Raw genomic sequence first — 18,467 nt, 5'->3', positions numbered from 1 at the left:
TAGGGAAAACAGCAGCTGGAAAACAATGGCATGAAAAAGTTAATTCATTCATGTACAATGAACTTGTAAACTTTGTCCTATGAAATTAAGAAACTGAAATTCTGCAGTTCCTGCAAATTAACCACAAATGAGGCACTTTTCACGTTGCTTTCATATAGGCATATAACCAGACTACAATCAGTTGGCAACCAGCTTAATCAAGTCCCCAACTCCAAAGAAATGTGTCACAGACAAGTTGCACAATCTAACTCAGATTGATTATAATGTGTTCAGTATGTGTTTAAACTGGACTGCAGTTATTTGTGAACTTTGCCAGTGATTGTTTACTGTGGCCTCGAGAGGTCAGACGCACTGCAACTTAGAAAAAGACCAGTGAATAAAAAACTGCCTCAAAGCCGCACAAAACAAATTGGAGGTTGAATGAAAACAACAGAAGAGTTCAGCTGCGGAGGTGACACGCTAACAGTAAACCTGTATCTACTGTATTATTCAAATCATGATATTAAATCACATATTACCTTCGGTCCTTTTCCCCCCTCACAGCACTAAAGAATCCTCCGCTTCTTTCAAGCACATCTCAGTACAATCCTTCACGTTTTGGTTTCTATCACTGCCACAGCTGGTCTGTCACATTATTATCACACCAAAAACACATTCCTTTTGTGTTCTTTTGCAGCTTTTTTCTATTTGCTGGTGTTTTTTTTAAGTTGCATTACATTTGACCTCTCAGGGCCACCATACAGATTGCCTCCCACTGGGTGATTTGGACACTTGACTTGACTTTCAATTGCAAGGTTGCCCAGAAGTTGATGGGTGTTGCTATACAACTTCTTGGTAACCAGTTGGTTATCACAACCACTTGTAGTTGGTTGCTGAATGCAAAAGAAATTTCATGTAATCACCAGACAGCCACTATTTTTCCCGGTCTTAAAGAGCTTCCCATTCTCCTTGCAAAATTTAATTTTTTCTAATAGTGTGACTAACAAATAGGTCTGAAATGAAAAAGATTTATTCAGTGTTTGTTTGTTTCATAGATACTTGTTTCATACATTTAGCATTTAACATGAATTGCCACATGAAAACGATAACACGTTTTTTTTTTACCATGAGATGTCAAGCTCACTAAGTGCACAAAGGTAGAAAGCATATATATTCTGTAACAGAAAAAAAAGAACTCCATGTAAAAAAAGGAGGAGGAATATATTATCAAGAGGTGTAGCAGAGATGGCTGTCATATGCAATCATGTCATCTTTTTCTTAGTGCTATATTCAGCACCACAGCAGTTGGGCAGGTAGTGGTGTAGGTCTTAGAATAAAACTGCACCTTAAGTACTGTTCTAGAATAGAGGATGCCCATGGTAATGATAGTCCATAATCCAGTGATCCTTGCAGTGGAAGAATTCAGTGTTACATAGGCCCTACTGCAGAATTTTGGGATACTTAGGCTATGCCAGTGCAGGATGGACTTGCCAGAGCCTGACAGTTACTTCAACAAACCACACTCCATGAATAATGGTGCATGCTAACTGTTCTGGGTTGAGTAACACTCACAACACAGAGTCACAAGCGTATACAGTTATGACTGAAAACTTGGAAGCACTTTCTCTCTCTTCTCCTTGCTCAGAGAGAGTTTGTTTGGTTGGAGGGCATTGCGGAATATATTAGTTGCAATGAAAATCCAATGCAGTTCTTTGGCCACCACCTGCAGCACTGTGTCATAGTTTGGTAACACACAGCAATAGGAATAATATTCAGGATGCTGTGCATGCTTTGGGCATGAAATACAGCAAGCATGAATTCCGGGCTGCTGTATGTGGACTTGTGTGCAGTACATCAGCTTTTTCAGACCAGTATTCTTTCTGCTGCGTTCTTGTCCCATGCGTTGAAACCAATTTCTTTTCTGGATAGAAGGTTTTGCTTGCAGATTTCAGTAGCAGCAATAGTCGATGTTCACTGAAAGAAAAAAATTGCTTCCTTTCAAAAGAATGAATCCTAACTTGTATGGGTATTGTTTCAACAGCATATTACACAGAGGCTGGCTTGTGTTGCAAAGATGATGCAAAGCTACTGCAAGTTAGCTTTATAGTTGAAACAGAATGAAGAGTAGCATGAGAGTAAATATATAAATGGTTTGCATTATTGTTATTGTTCCAGTTACATATATATTAGGGGTGCAACGATACTCGTATCGATATTGAACCGTTCGATACAGTGCTTTCGGTTCGGTACGCATATGTATCGAACAATACAACATTTTTTATTTATTTTAACTTTTCTTCTGACAATGCTGTCTGTGTTGAGCGCTCAGTGGATCTGCGTTCGACTACTCCGCCTAGGCTGCACTGTCAAGTGCAGATCCACTGAGCGCAACACAAGTTAGCGAGACAGAAGCTAAGCTCGTTGCAACATGGCAACTGACTCAACGCTACCTGAAATTGAACCTCCCCCACCCTCATTCAGATCTGGCATTTGGAACTATCTTGGTTTTCATGTGACGTATGACCCTGATGGTAAGCACGTCATGGACAAAAGTAAAACAGTATGTCGGATGTGCCACGCAATGCTCAATCGGTGGGAATTAGTGCGTTAGCGCAGTTAGCTTGTTAACGTGTTGACGTCGTCCAGCCCCACGAACGGGGCCATCCACGGTAACTCGTTAACGGGGATTTGCCGCGTTATGGCGTTAATGTCATTTTAACGAGATTAACGCTGACAGCACTAGTGGGAACACAACGAATATGACTGCACATTTACGCCGACATCATCCTAGTGCAAAGACAAGTGAAAGCAGACAAAAACAACAAGCACGCATGCTACAAACTTTACCCGAGTCATTTAGACAGCCGTTAGCACATGATTCTCCTTATGGGGACCTGATATGTTTAATATGCTGCTGAGAATATAGCCCAGAAGAAGCGAATAGTATAGCTTTTATTTTGGAAAGAGCCATTTCTCTGTAATAAACTCTCTTTTCCAAAGATGAGTGATTCCTCGATCAGATAGATTTTGTTTTTTATGATTTTGTTGTTTCAGCAACATTAAATTTAAAAACTGTACTTTTGAATTAAAATATATATTTATAATTTTAACAAATGACAAATTAAAAAGGCATGAACATTTTTTTGTATCGAAAAAATATCGAACCGTGACACCAAAGTATCGAAACGAACCGAACCGTGAATTTTGCGTATCGTTGCACCCCGAATATATATATATATATATATATATATATATATATATATATATATATGTATGTATGTATGTATGTATGTATGTATGTATGTATGTATATATATATATATATATATATATTCTAATAGGTCATTTAAACAATGGCTGTTTACCAGTGTAATTTCTCCAGTTAATTTAATATAGTAAAATTATTGCTATAGTGGATTTAAATTGGTAACATCTCCAGACAGAGTCTAAGACATTAATATGATGGAAAGGCTTAAATGCATACATTTCAGCAGTTCAGATTTGTCATGAATGCTATGTTTACTTAAAGTCAAGGAAATTCAGTTTGGATGTCAGACACTGAAAAGGCAAAGAGCTGTTAATTGCTGCTTTTAATAATGATGATCAAGAGGGGGGAAAAAAATCAGACTGCAGCCCACGTCTGTATGTTTTACCACGCCTTTCAGTATTAGTACGTATTTAATGGTGTCGCTTTTATTCTCCTCAGCTTGGACAATGAAGTCCCTCTCCCCTGTGCATGTGTGTGTCTCTCTGTGCGTGTGTGTGTGTGTCTTTGTGCTTGAGCGTGCGCTTTAAAAGCCTGGCAAGGAAAGGTAGCTCGTGTCTACTATTACCATGGTAACTTCTTGCCTCATTAGTGTGAAGCCAGAAGCTGAAAAAAATAATTGTTGACTCACTTATAGTGAGACTGCAATGGCAGCTAAATTCAAATGCTCTATTGTTTGCATTCTACTTTCTGCACTGATTCTGACTGATCAGACATTAAAATAATTGCCCCCTAATGGTATGAATGACTGCAGTCGTAAATAATTCATGAAATATTTGCACATTTGATTGCTTCATCCAAAGCTGTGCTGGCATAAGGCATTAGATCATATTTAAAAGAACATTGATTTGTTTTATGTCTGTTCCTTCGAAACCCCATCTGTGCAGACAGAGAACTATTTGTAGCTTTTAAAGCTAGAATTTCAAAAAAGATGTATTCGGTGTGTTTGTGTGTGTTCATGCTGAATGTTCATCTATACTGATATAACGAAGAACAACAAGTCTCACAAATGAAATGCATTTCTTTGTTCCTGATGAGTAAGAAAGCTGTTTCTACACTGGTAGTTTCTCTGTAGGGCTAAGCTTAAGGATAGGCTGAGACTGTCTGCTGTCTCCATGAGCCTGTTTGTTTGGTTTTTTTCTTCCAGGACCCGGGAGACGTTGACAGCAGTATTAGCAGAATCTGATATGACAAAATGAATCATATAAATGAAGACCACAGTCTCCTAACTTTCCCTTCCTGTTTTTCCTCTTCCCATCTTCCTTTTTCTATGGGGAGCCAGTTCAGCGATTAAATTGTCACTGCACCATCAGACCTTGACAGGCTGCACTAATCCACGATGCTGCCATTCCTTTGCTGATCCATCCTGCTAGGGAGGACGTACTCCAGGCTTAAAGCCAATGGGCCATGTCCCCCCCCCACCCCCCTTACACCTACCACCTACCACCACCACCCGCCCCTAGCAGCCGTATGAAAGCAACCACACGTGGGAGCAGACTTACCTGTTGGCAACAGTTCCTGATAGGGCCATCACTTGGCCTCGGATCTCAGCTCAATTGGCACATCAGGTTTCTGATTCAAACAGGCGGTCCCCTCTGAGTTTCAGAGTCAAAACGTCAGGTAGAAAAACTGTAATTCGGTTCTGTGCTTATCAGTACGCTCCCGGGCCACCCAACTCTGAAATGAGCTACGGACCGCATTTATTGTGATCACAAAGCCTGTAAAAATATTTTAGAAATAGCACACCGATCGATCTTCTCTAAAAGGTCACATCAAACTAAACTCGCAATCACATCAAGGACCATTGCTGTTAAGAGACGTTTTCAGCATCAAAGAAGGCACATCAGTTCAGGAGATGTCGAAAACTGTTAACATACTGTAATGAGGAAGGACATACAGCTGTATTGACCCAAACTATGGCACATGCTATAAAACATTGAAAATGCATGGTTTCTTGCCATGCCAACATAATCTTTTTGCACTCCACATTTCTCTTCCTTTGTCCGCTCCGCAAAATTATAACCAAGCTTGGATCCAGGCTCCATTACAGATTCAAAAGTACCAAGTAGTCACAATCTCAAAATAGGAATAACCTTGGAAGTCATGCAGCGCTGCCCAAGAACATAACCTTGAAACAGAGAATGGCGAGATTCCTACCAGGTATGTTTTGTCATTTTTATGAGCAGTGTTGTGAACCTGTAGACTTGATTCTCATGCCAGCTAGCTTGATTCCTGGGTAAACTGACGAAGGGCAGTAAAGCTAGTTTAGACCAGCATTGCCTGACTACAAAACTTTATTTAGTGTCATTTCTCTGCACATGTTCAATTGTGAGGAATTGGATTATAAAGCACAGAACATGAGTACTGAACAGCAATGCTTGGCAATACCAATAAATTCTCATCTATTAACTGAAAGTATATTTAGACTTCCCATGTGTTATATCTTCCTGACCAGGAAGAAATACAGTTTCTGTTTCTCATTATCTCATAATAAGGGATATTTTTTCCAAAACATTTGGCTTTGACTCCAAGTCAGACATTAGTCATTCTATATATATCCTATTACTAATAGATGACTAATTTTTCCGCCCTTGCATTCGTCTTGCTTCTTTCAGCATTATATTTTAAATTATGCAGGCCCATCACAAACGCTGCAGATAAAAGACTCACATGTCCATGTTCAGCTAACAAAGACTTGGTTTTTTTCCATATAAAAGACTAATGAGCATGGGACAGACATGTTGTTAAGATAATTCACCAAGGCTGAAGTCAGTTACAGCTTTCACAAAATGTTAATCTACATTTGCTGTTTTACATATTCAGCTCAGTTTAAAGATTAATTAATTTGCTTTTTAGAATTTTACATTTGCAAGCAGTATATGTTTTTTTGTTTAATATAGTATTCGAGGACTGATTTTTCAACTGAAGCGATAAAGATATGATGCTATATGAATTTCATTAACTCTGCATATATATCCTTGGTGTTTGTTTTCATGGTTTTGCACTTAATAGGTAAATATTTCCGTCATCAGTAAGTCAGAAATGTATATTTTTCAGCAGTGATGATTTGATTTCTGAGGGTTATTTAAATTCAGAAAACTGCTGTTCAGTAAGAAAGAATGGCACAAACCAAGTTGAATTAACCGAACTGGGAATGTCTTTAGCAAATAAAGATAAGATGAAGAAGACAAATAAAAGAGTTTACTTTCTTGCAGGAAGGCTTACAAATGAGTAGCTGAGAGATATGTCTGTTTGCTGACAAAACATGTGATATGCCACAACTTTCTGATATTGAGTGGAAAAATATATATACTTCATTGTTTTACTTTAACATTAAGCTGAATGTCTCATAATTCTTTGACACATAGGTTTACTTGAATTACTGTGATAATCTCATTGATTATGTATCTGCACTTTTATGCTAAATTAACATAAATATGGTTTCTCATATGTGTGAGAAACGTACCTTACGAGGTCTGCAACTCAAAATGCAAAGCAGTTATTAACCATCAACTGCTGAAAGCTTTTGACTTAACCAAAGGGTAACAGCACGTGTCTCCAAGGTAGCAGAGAAGAAGAATCCAAAGCAACATGGCTTCTAATGTGTGAATCATCAGGTGTGAGGAGTCTTCTTCTATGTAATAGCTACAGTTTACCATATTTGGTAAATGAACATCTACAAGAGCTGCCGGCAGTGTGTGTTTAAGTGAAGTGTATTGCTTAAACAGTCCAGTATCAGTGACCCGCCACCTGCACTGCTTAATGTTACATTTCATCACATAGTAATCAAGCAATTTTTCATCACAGTGTTTATGTGCTTTCATTCAAGCAGCTGGCTGTTAGTTTGGTAGCACAGCAGAGTAGAATAACGAGTTTGGAAGTTGTTGGGCATTTGTTTGAAAAGAAACCATTTTCTTGGCTAAAATGGTTCTTCTCTTGGAACTTTTGAGGCGAGAACAAATTTCATTTTGACTTTAAGACGTCTTACCTGCGGACAATGCATAAATGCACGCCGTCCCTCAAAATAATAAAAAAGCTAATATTAGAAATATTTCTTTCAACTCACATCACTATAGCCTTTCGTTATTGGCAAACATGCATCTCAAAAAAAGGAACGTCCACAATCACATTTGCAAAAGCTAAATTAACAACAACCAACGCATACATCAACACAGCATCTCTCTCCACTCTCCCTTTCCCACATCAAATGTACCCTAAGACCTTTGATAAAGAAGCAATTACAGAGCATTTGATTGTAACCGCTGCAAAGAGACTGTATTGGATTTGAAGGCAGCAGTAGAGCCCTAGTTAGTTGCCTGCAGCTCTTTACTTGCAATTTCGACGTGAGCTCAGCTGGTGAAGGATAACAGCTGCTTCTCATTACTGATGTTTAGACTAAATGATTTTCAGCAGTGGACACAGCGTAGACTCGGTTTGGCTGCATCATCATGCTTGAGCACAGAAGATCGTTTGACAGCAGACTTTGATATCTCTGTAGCCATCGCATGCACATGGGGTCTTCTTGAAGGTTTCTGAAGAGCTGCCTAGACTTCTGTGTATTATACTCTGTAATTAGGATATCAGGAAAAGCAATGGAAAGGGACATGTGGTATAACAACTACATGTAGATCTATAATATTTTAATCGGGGAATAGTGGGAGTATGCATGTAGCTCCCTTCCATCACATGGGTATCAGATGATAGTTTGGGATTCAGGTGCATGCCAAACCTTGAAATATATTCATCAACTGTGCTAAGAATTGCCACCTCTACCCCAGCAGAGGGAGCTCCACTTATTTCATAATTATACTTAGAAGAGACTTATTCTACTTTGTTTTTGGGGGGGGTGTCCTTATGTTGACATAGTAATATTTTCAAGTGCATATCCATAAAGTGTTGTATTTTTTTCATTATATAAGGGCAAGGGGCCATCAAATAACATTACGTTAAACAGCATAAAAATAACAAGCTTTTCTTTTCCCTCTATTATATTGATAAACACCGCCTTCATTTTCCCTACAGTCTCCCTTGTGATTCCCTTTTTTCCCTCCCTGTCACAAGTAAATTACAGTCCTATTTGTAGCATCTTTATGGACTTTAACTGAGCTGCAACTTGCACATTTTATCCTCAGAAGGGTGTCAAATAGGATAAGTACATTGGTCTGTTGGGAAACATAAGGCAGAGGACTGAGCAAACTGAGGAGAGGAAAAAAACAAAGAAGAGAAAAATGGTTAAAAAAAAGAAAGAAAAAGAAACCCGACGAGGTATTTTATCATCAAATGATCTGACAATGTTTCTTTATTTTTCCTGATATATGCACGCTACATTTCCATGAGAGGATTCGCTTTGGTAGTGCACCACGAGAACCGTCCATGTTTATTGATAGAACACTCCTGAATTGAATTTGAATTTAATTAAGGAAAGTCGCACACGCAACGAGATGGAGAGAAAGAGAGAGAAAGAAATCCCATTGTTCCACCTTAACCTGTCTCAGCCTGAGATCAATTATCAAGCAACGGACTAGTCTAATACATGTTCTCCGCAAAACAACAAGCAAACTGGGGATGGAAATTATTTGTCGATACAAGATTGATGTTGACTAACAAAGCTAACGTGGAGAAGAGGAAATAGCAGTTAAATAGCGACAAGACATGCGGGTTACTGTGTTCATATTTCTTTAATGTGTCGGGGTTTTTTTTTTAAATAGTTTAAGAAAAAAAACCCAAATTTTGGCAGAAATCTAAGAAAAAACGTGTGGTATAACCTAATTTAACCAGTTACATGAAAAAACAAGCTCTTGATTAGATTCTCTTAAAGCAGATTTACATATTTCACACATTTATAATAAATGACTTTACCTAAATTACTATATAATAACTATTGGAATTTAAACAAGTTAGAGGAGGAAGCACAACTTATTTTAATGTGAACACTGTACTGCAACAACTTTTAAAGACGGGACTGAATGTAATACTGGTTGATATACGGGTAACATTTTTGAAATTGATTATGTGCAATTACCAATGTAAGTTAAAGATTTAATCTTACAACACCCAAGACTGCAGATTTCCTCACATCTGAAGAAGCCATAGTGAATTTTAATTAAACATATCAGTCTAAGCAATCGCAGCTCTTGTTAATGATTACTAGGGAGCCCATCACTGTATTTCATGTGTGTCATTACAAAGTACTCAACAGAAGAAGAGGTCTGCAGTAAGTTTATCAGCATGTCATCTAAAGTGTTATGTTTTTATGCTTCACTGTAATATTCATACTTTAAAGGAACTTGTTTACAAAGTCACTTACTCTAAAGTTAGGGTTGCTATATCTTCGATGTCCAGTTCACAATGATGGCAGTGGCGCTTATGCAACCTAGAATTTTTAGGCCTCCTTTTTACATCTGACAATGGTTGACTTTACCAGCTGCCACTAGCAGATTTTATCAAGTGGAGGTCATTAAGGTGCCATCAGCTTTGTGCATTAGGTGAAAACACTGTTGCTATCTCACTCATTTTATTACAGGGGGTCCAAATATGCACTTAACGCATACACACAATATTATGCGTAAAGACAGAGATTAACGCTATGTCCACGTGAATGACATTCACTGTTACATAAGATGCAGCACAGTTTGCAAAGTGTCCTACCTTGTGTGGTAACATTTTATTTGAACGGTCAGTTATTCGTTTTAGCAGCTTGTGAGCACCAGAAACATTTAATATTGTTGACCGCAGTACATTTATATCGTGGTTAAAATGAAAGCACAACAGGCAGTAAAACAAGCTAAAGAGGGGTTTGAAAACAAGCTCCTAATAACAGCAACCTGCTGACTGTTAAGGCTGACATTTTGGGTGACATTGCATCAATAACTGGGATCAGAGAATTTACTTGTATGCTTGTTGAGAGTGTGGGAATTCTGAGCTTGTCTTCATTGTTATAAAAAAAGCTCAAAATTAATTCCAGGTCGCTTATCTGTTACAAGCAATCTCTGATGAATGGAGATAGCAGTTAATGGGCCGTGTTCTGCTTGACCTCAGTACATAGTTGTCAGCGAACTAAGGGATTGCCTTGGCCTCTCTGGGACTGCCCTGCACTGGTAATCTGTCAGTATGTTTTTGTTTTTTATTGGTGATTCTGTTACTTGAGCTTAACTTAGCATGTACTGTGCGCCGGATGCTTACTTTCATTCAATCAGTTACGCTAAAGTGCCTTTCATAGAGTGCCTACTGAATTTCTATGAAAGACCTCAATACAATGTAGTATATGAATATTAGTTCATTACAGTTTAAGGAGAATTCCCCCATTTGTTTGTTTTTGTAAAAGCCACATAAAGACCATAAGACCAATATTTTTTTGTCCTTGCTGAGAAGTTATCTTCAGCTGAAGCAGCTGTCTGAACTTGTGACAAGAAATGGGGTAATGTTGTCAAAGTCTGCATCTTTCAAACAGTTCAGTGGATGGAAACATTTTTATCAGGAGAGCGTGACAGTGATTACATGTCTTGAAATGCCTTTGGGGTTTTTTAGATGTTGAAAAAATACCAACAAAGCTTCAACTCCATCAAGTGTGCCAGTCTGGTACTTGTCACTGCAGTTTCTGTTAATCTCAGTGTAACTCAGTTCATGAAAGTTCCTGCCATATTATAATTAGATGTTGTCATTTTGTAAAAAAAAAAAAAGAAATCTTGTATAATATGATTTTTTTTTTTAAAAGGCAGATAAAAAGTTGGATTTTTATGTGTCTCAGCTAAATCATATTCATACTTGTTTCTCAGTGCAATAATGGAGTTAATGAGTTTCCCAGTAGTATGGTAAAAAGAAATCTATATACTCTATTTACATGTGCATGTACGTGTGAGTGTGTTTTAAATTGAAAGTGATTAAAGAAAGCAGGAGGTAACTGTACCTGAAATACTTCATCAGAGTTGCATAATGATGATGGTTACAAAGTAATAACAATTAGGCCATCTTGAGTAGTTGATTGTAAAGTAAGTACTGCATTCTAGTCCCTCTCTGTTTCGCATGCGCAGACACACGCGTACAGTCGACTTAGTTAATTTGCATTGTAGATCATGAGAGAGAAAAGTAAGTTTTGCAGGAAAGCATGAGCTAAAAACCACACACTCAGATACTAAACTGAAACAGCTGTCTGCAATCGAAAGAATAGATCAGAAATCTCCCCCGACTGAATACCAAGTTTGTAATGAAATTTGATAACAGAAAAATGGAAAATAGCTGATTACAATTCATCTTGAAATTACTAGGTGAATTTTAAACCATAGTTCATCCTGCTAGTCAAGGCCATGTGGATACTTCTTTAAGACACTACAGCTTTCCTGGTCACACCCCATGGCTTACCTATAAAGCACCTGTGCTGAGTTAGATACAGGGTGTGTCAATCTAAAATGTGTTGACCTGTGATTGAAAGGTTGTTGTACGTCTCTGAGAATTTAGTCCAACTTACAGATTCCATCCTCATATGGTTGAATAGATGTGACATCTTTTTAAAAGTGCAGAGATCCACCCTTTTCACATCCATTGCCCCTACACCGTCATCTACACATTCCTTTATTCACTGTCCTAAAGCAAGTTCTCTATTGAGTCCATGCTAAAGAAATGACAATGATCTGGTGAAGAAAACACTTCAAGCCTACAGATGCTAGAGCTAAACTGTCCACAAGTCTCGAGCACAGGTCTCCTGGCTTGCCTACTGGTACCACTGAGCAGTGTTCACCACCTGGTGTTCAGTTCACCAGACATGCCCCAGAAGGCTCCAGTGCAGGCCATCCTGCAGTTTTTGCAGTCCCAGCTGGAAGCCAAATGAGGCTACTCTGTGCCGTGTTCGGATCAGAGTACATCAGGTGCTCTGACACTATTAGGAAGACCGACTAACTTTTCATCTGCTTCAACCCTGGTGTTTTGAGGAGAACAGGCATTTGCATTCCTGAGTGTTCCCATTCTGTCTGGAGTCTGGGCTCATTCAACCCAAGGTTTAGCCACCTCATGGGAATTAGGGAAGGGAGCTCCCCTGTTGGCCATTTGTACAGTTTCAACGAGATTTTGTGAGTCCGATTTCATTCATTTCATTTCATTTATTTATTCATTTTCAGGCACAACAAATACCTATATTGAACATAAAATACACAAAACAAAAAACAAAACTTGCCTGAAAAAGGAGTGGGACGAAGAAAACTTATTAAATCCCACCCCTATACTCACTCATCAACAAAAAAAAACAATAAACTTCCCGCAGCTACGCCCATCATTGCATACAGACCCATCAACAGCCCCGGGCAGATACAAGCATCTAAGCGGCAGCTCGCAACCAACAATTAGAGCCTTCATAACTAAATACAGAATATATAAATTATAAATTGCATTACCACAGGTAACAGGCAGTAATAACTACAAGTAACAGACACACATACATATACATACATATATATCTACACACACAAGTACATTTCCAGACTTAATGTGGCAGCCAGCCTCTTCTTTGCAAGTGCTGGGTGTGTCTCGGCAGTAGACAACCCAGCATTATTTCCTTGGTCAGTTTAGCATCTTGCAAGTGGGTCGCTCAGCTTGGCCATCACAAGAGCCAAGGGCAGTGACCTGGAAATATGTACGTTAAATAATTCATTTGTTTACTTTGTAATGGACTGGGATATCAGGCTGCAATATCTCAGTTCAAAGTATCTTTAATAGTTATCTCATAACAATGGAATATGGAACTCAGAGAACCAAGGCTACATTGTAACAGTACCATTTAGCCATTTACACTTCTAGGAGGCAATCATTTCAGCTGCCTATTGGTTATATTAACTTAAACACTGGGTTGCTTTGAAATTCAAATGTTTATTTCTGTTTTTTTGATTCTGATGCGGCTCAGGCTCTAAGCTGAAATACGCTGAAGACAAACACCAGCATATTATTGATTTCAATATCCTAGAAACTGTCATAAGTGTGAACAGAAGGCTAAACTTTCTAATTGATGTCCCAAGCTACTTAATCGCTACTTGTGTGAGAGAGCAGAGACCTGGGAAAGAGTACGACAGAGAGGGAGACGAAGAGAGAGAGAGAGGAAGATTAGAGTGTCTTGACAAGGAAAGCCTTTCAAGTTTGTAGGTTTGAAGTGCTAATCACATGCAAATGTGTGCAAATGAGTGTGCACCCACCCTCTAAAACTCTCGCTGAATACTTGAAGCTGAGCAAAATTCTGGGCTGGTGTTTGTCTATAAATAGTGAAAGTTTGGGCAAGTTTGAGTGTTTTTAACACAGTAGTTGTCCAAATCACCGGAACCCAAACAAGACTGTACAGGACTCTACGAGAACATGTGTAGCATAAAGAATTGTCACAATGTTTGTGTGATCAATATTTATTTCATATTTAACAGTGAAATATCAAGTGCTTTAAAAAATGCTTTTATGAATGTAATTAATAGCAACGCAGCTAACAGAATCAGAGTCTTAATTAATGCTGATGATATGATGTTATGATGATAATCTGTGTGTACGAAACCCAAAATGTTTACTTAAGTTTCAGCTCGATAGGCCCGAACGTAATTACACAAAACATAGGCTTTATAATTCAGCAAAACTTTGAAGAGGGAACAGTTTTCCACCATGTGGCAAGACAAATAAAGGGATGAATGAACAGATCAATGATCCAATTACCTTAGCTGACACATAAATCGATAGACAGTGTGGTGAAAGATGGCAAAATAATCCATTTCGCGGCACTTAACTACTTTAATAAAACTTTGCTTGTAAAACAAAATAATTAACAACTGTGTGGCAAAATGAGTGATAAGATGAATAATGGTTCCACACAAAAAGGGAGATGGGGGGCGTATGAGCACAGAGAGAGCACATAATTTCATGGTAGACTGAGAAAAACAGATGCTTTTTAAATACTGGAGCCACATGAGGAAAATTTTAAAATCCATTCTCAAAATTAATTAAATCTCAGAATCCACTGATTTTTACATTTTTCAACATCTTCAATCTCAAATCTCTTGCTCACTAATTAGAAAAAAGTAGCTGTCATACACAGTTATATACTGAAGATGATCCTCCTGACTCCTGAAATGTCACTGATGCAATAAAGTCAAGACCTCTAATCTCACATACATTATGCATTAATATGTCATAACTTAATATGCAGCGATAAGGGAAAAACAAGCAGACTTTGCAGCGGCAGGTGAGATGCACCGATTCTCTTTAAAAGCCTCTTTCAGATCCTGGTAACTAGCAGTCATATTATCAGTATAGCCCAGAACAGTCCATGTCAGTTCGAGTGTATAAGCTTTTATTATACCAGATAATCTGCACTAACCATCACTCCCAGCCAAAACTCTAAAAGGGATTTCACATTTGACTGCTGGGATGGATAAATCTCGTAGAAAGTGGCACAATGAAGCTTCAGTTAGTGCCCAGCAATTAAGTGGCGGTGTAACATCACTGATATGGCTGAAATGTCAGTAGAGACAAAAGCAGCCTTTGCAGTGTCGAGTGTCAATTGGCACCGACAAGAAGGGGGAGATGGAAGTCACAGCCTAGTTATGAATACAGTCAGCTGCCTCGGAGCTTAGCTGGTTCCATTCTCACAAGCAAGACTACAAAATCAATTTGACATTTCTTTCTTCTGTTCAATACTTACACACTTACAGTATATACTACTGAGTTTCTACTTACACCGATTTGTTTTTCTCTTAGTCGTTTTTCTACATCGGTTTATGTAGATGATTTGCAAATCGTCCCGAACTTTACGGTTGCTGTTCCCAGACGTGCTTTAAGAAATATTTCACATTTTTCAGTTAAAAATAAATAAATAAATAAATAAATAAATAAATAAATAGTATTCTGAGAGGTCCTTTTTGTCATTTTTGTTCCTTAATTGAAAAAGTAGCAAGTTTAAGCTGCTGTTACAAAAAAAAAGCTCATCAGCAACAGTGAAGTCTGAAAAATGACAGACCAATTTCTAATCTTGAGCCCACTTATTTTCTCAGTATCTATCAACTCGCCAAATCTGCCTCAGAGTGCAATCTACAGGACCACTGAGACAGCTATAATGAAACTAACAAATGACTTTCTATTTTGACCAGGGATCTGCATTAGTCTTTATTTTCTTTGACTCAAGTGTAGCTTGTAGTTTATTTTTTTTGCTCTCGGTCATACTAACCTTCAGCTGGCTTTGCTAAAACCCAAATAACAAAGAACTTTTAGACAAATTTAGATTATTTTCCACAGTCACGAAAGTTTAGCTTTATCCTGCTATGCTAGTTCTCTTTCCTTTCAGTCACTTACACTACATAGATGTGCTCTTGTCACTGTAATTGTGGTATGCAACATCAAAGGAGGCAATACACTTCTTTCAATAACAGTGACTTTTTGCCAGCTGCATCTAAGCATTATACAAAAGCCTGGTTATAATTTAAGATATTTGTATTAGTTATCCTGTCATTTTGATTCAGAAGCTGAATCCTCAGGAATTGCTGCGGTGGCCTCTTGAACACTAAACCCACACACATAAATCAGCCATGCACGAATATGCAGCCTTAATATCAGAAAATATAAATACAGAAAATACATGCGTAGTGTAGTTACTTGTCGTTTCTCTTCGCCAAATTTTTGCAAATCCACATGTTGATTGTGTTCTTGCAGGATTACCCATCTCTGCAGGAACAATTTGGGAACAAAAGAACCAAAAAATAACAGCCCACCCTTGTCCCCCCCCAAACCTCCCACAAGTATTAGGGAAGCAGACACTGTCTCAGTATTTAAGTCCAGTCTCCGTTTATTCAGTACATCGCACAACCTACTTTAACTCCCACCTTGTCAGGCGGTCTCTTTTATCTACTGCCATGCAGTGTATCTGTCAGTCGCCTCTACAGAATCTCACAGTATTGCACACACACACACACACACACACACGACTCTCATGGATATATGCACAGACATTTTTCCTTTTTTTCTCCTTTTAACGTCTCCATTTTTACACACATGCATTTTAATGTGTTATAAAAAAGCAACACTTTTTTCAAAAGAGTTTTTACTAGTGCGTTCTCTGAAATCGAATTAACCACATGTAATTTAATATTTAAAACTTCCCTTCAAAATACGTGCGCGCGAACCGAAGTGATGAAAATGCGACAGACGCCAGTGTCTTAAAATGCAGAGATGACAGAGATAAAAAGCAAGTTACTAATAACTCGGAGGAAACAAAATCACACATAGCTTCAAAAAGCATCGCGCTTGTTAGATGCAAGAAAAGGCGCACTGTGCGATTGTGACCATGTGACTGTTCAAATGAACAATATAATGAACATAACAAGATGTGTCTTAAAAAAAATGTGTAATAGCTACACGTTGGTGAGCCATTGTTTGCATGAGTTTAAAGAGAGTGCGCTGGCTACGTTCAGAATGTTTCACAGCTATAAAGCGGTGTAGCCTCTGCTGTCAAATTGCTATATTGTTTTCTAATTACTGATTGTTTTCATGTTGCTCAGTACACTGTGGGTGAAAGAGAACATTAATAAAGTTACTCCTGTTTGAGCTGGTTGGTTATGGTCCATGTTGGTTTGAGCATGGTTACCGTAGGCCACTGACATTCCCTGTTGACTTCTGCTTGGGTGGGTGTATGATTTGCTTAACATTCTTTATATAAGCTATGTTTTTTTTTTCTTTTTTTCTCTCTGAGGCAGTTGTTTGGGCTCGAATGCCTAACAGGTCATTTCACCCCAACCCACCTTTGCTGGGTCAAGTCGATATTTAGTTTAGTTTTCTAAACATAATATCATGTCTTATCATTATGGAAATATCCATGCAGATGGTTAATATTTTATCTCAAGGTGTACTTGATTTAAACTGATATATTTTTTTATTTTCATTCATGAGCTTTTCACAGAGGGAAGTCATTATCACTGAAATGCACGGTGGCAGATAGAAGAATGTGCAGATCTTAAATATAGTGCATAATGCAATCCAATGCAACACCCAAGCAAGAAATACCACATTTATGAATCTTACAATGTTAAAAGCTTGTGACTCTTTTTGAGACTCGAAACGACTGTGTTTCGTTAATATTGCCGTTTGCTTAAGTTAACCAAGCATAATTGGTAAGGGTTGTATACTGGTGCGACTCAAGGTCCAGACGTGGTACATAGCTTTGCAGACCCACATCTGCATTTTGGGTACTGCCTCTTGGCGACACTGTGAAATATGTAGCACACCCAGTAGTCTGGGCCACTTTTGTTTGCTCTCCTTTAGCTCACTGCCTACTGAGGGAAAAACAGAGGTCCGAACTTACAATGATCTTTTTTGAAGCAAAGTAAAATCTAGTGTAAAAAAAGCTATTAAAACAGTCCCCTGCAGTCACTGTATAGGCTTTCCTCGCATGTTCTTTACTATTTTTATTCCTGTTTTTTGCACTTCATCACCACCATCATCAGTGGTGAGCCTTGCTGTGTTCTTTCCCTGTCGTGACCAGGCCAATTTTTCAACCAGTCTGCAGGTAACCCTTGCATAATGCAAGGGTTACCTGCTGCTGGAGGACTGCACACAAGTGCCTCTCTGTAACATTTGCATGGCTTGAATTCCCACAATGCAACTCTCTGCATACCTTGGGAGCTACAAAATCTAATACAAATTCAGGACCATAAATCAAACTTGACAATGGTACAGTATCTTAAGTTACTTGCGATGAAGATTTTTTCATGATTAGTAATTATTTCAAACATTCATTCAACATATGTAGGTCTAACTAAAATAAATGACTATATAGTCTATAAATGATTGCCCACATATGCTTTTTCTTCTCTCTGCTGGCTGATATATTATGATGCCACTAGGTTTTACTGGAAATATTTTAGTGTATAATAAGAATCATGTTATTTATATTCAATAACTTTCCTGAAGCTTGTAAAGTTCCATTTTTTGTGAAGTGTTCCCATAGTAGCGCTTCACCTGAGTTGAAGGCAGATTGTAATCGGTCCGCCGTCAAAGAGGTGCCGATGATAGCAATCGGGAAGAGTGGCAAGACTGCGGATCAGTTTCAGGACCTCATCTGTGGAGAAAGAAGGTAGATAATTTACACCAAAGTCAGTCAGGTCAGCAGAGGAAGTGGTGAGGGGAATTGAGGACAGGAGTTGTGGGTAGCTGGTAGAAAAAGCCTTGAATGTTGTTAAACTTCTTGGGAGTGTGTGTGACACAGCCTCCAGAATTA

General features: G+C 38.3%; 1 protein-coding gene across 1 annotated transcript in view; it reads left to right on the top strand.

Annotated features, from left to right (window-relative positions):
- nrg3b (neuregulin 3b) overlaps positions 1 to 18,467 on the top strand; it is a 205,207-nt gene that overhangs the window by 109,910 nt on the left and 76,830 nt on the right. The window lies entirely within an intron of this gene.

This window comes from Maylandia zebra, linkage group LG8 (genome assembly GCF_041146795.1).
Source record: "Maylandia zebra isolate NMK-2024a linkage group LG8, Mzebra_GT3a, whole genome shotgun sequence".
NCBI classification, from domain to species: Eukaryota; Metazoa; Chordata; class Actinopteri; order Cichliformes; family Cichlidae; genus Maylandia; species Maylandia zebra.
The sequence above is the reverse complement of the archived record's forward strand: the minus strand, read 5'-3'. Positions and strand labels throughout refer to the sequence as shown.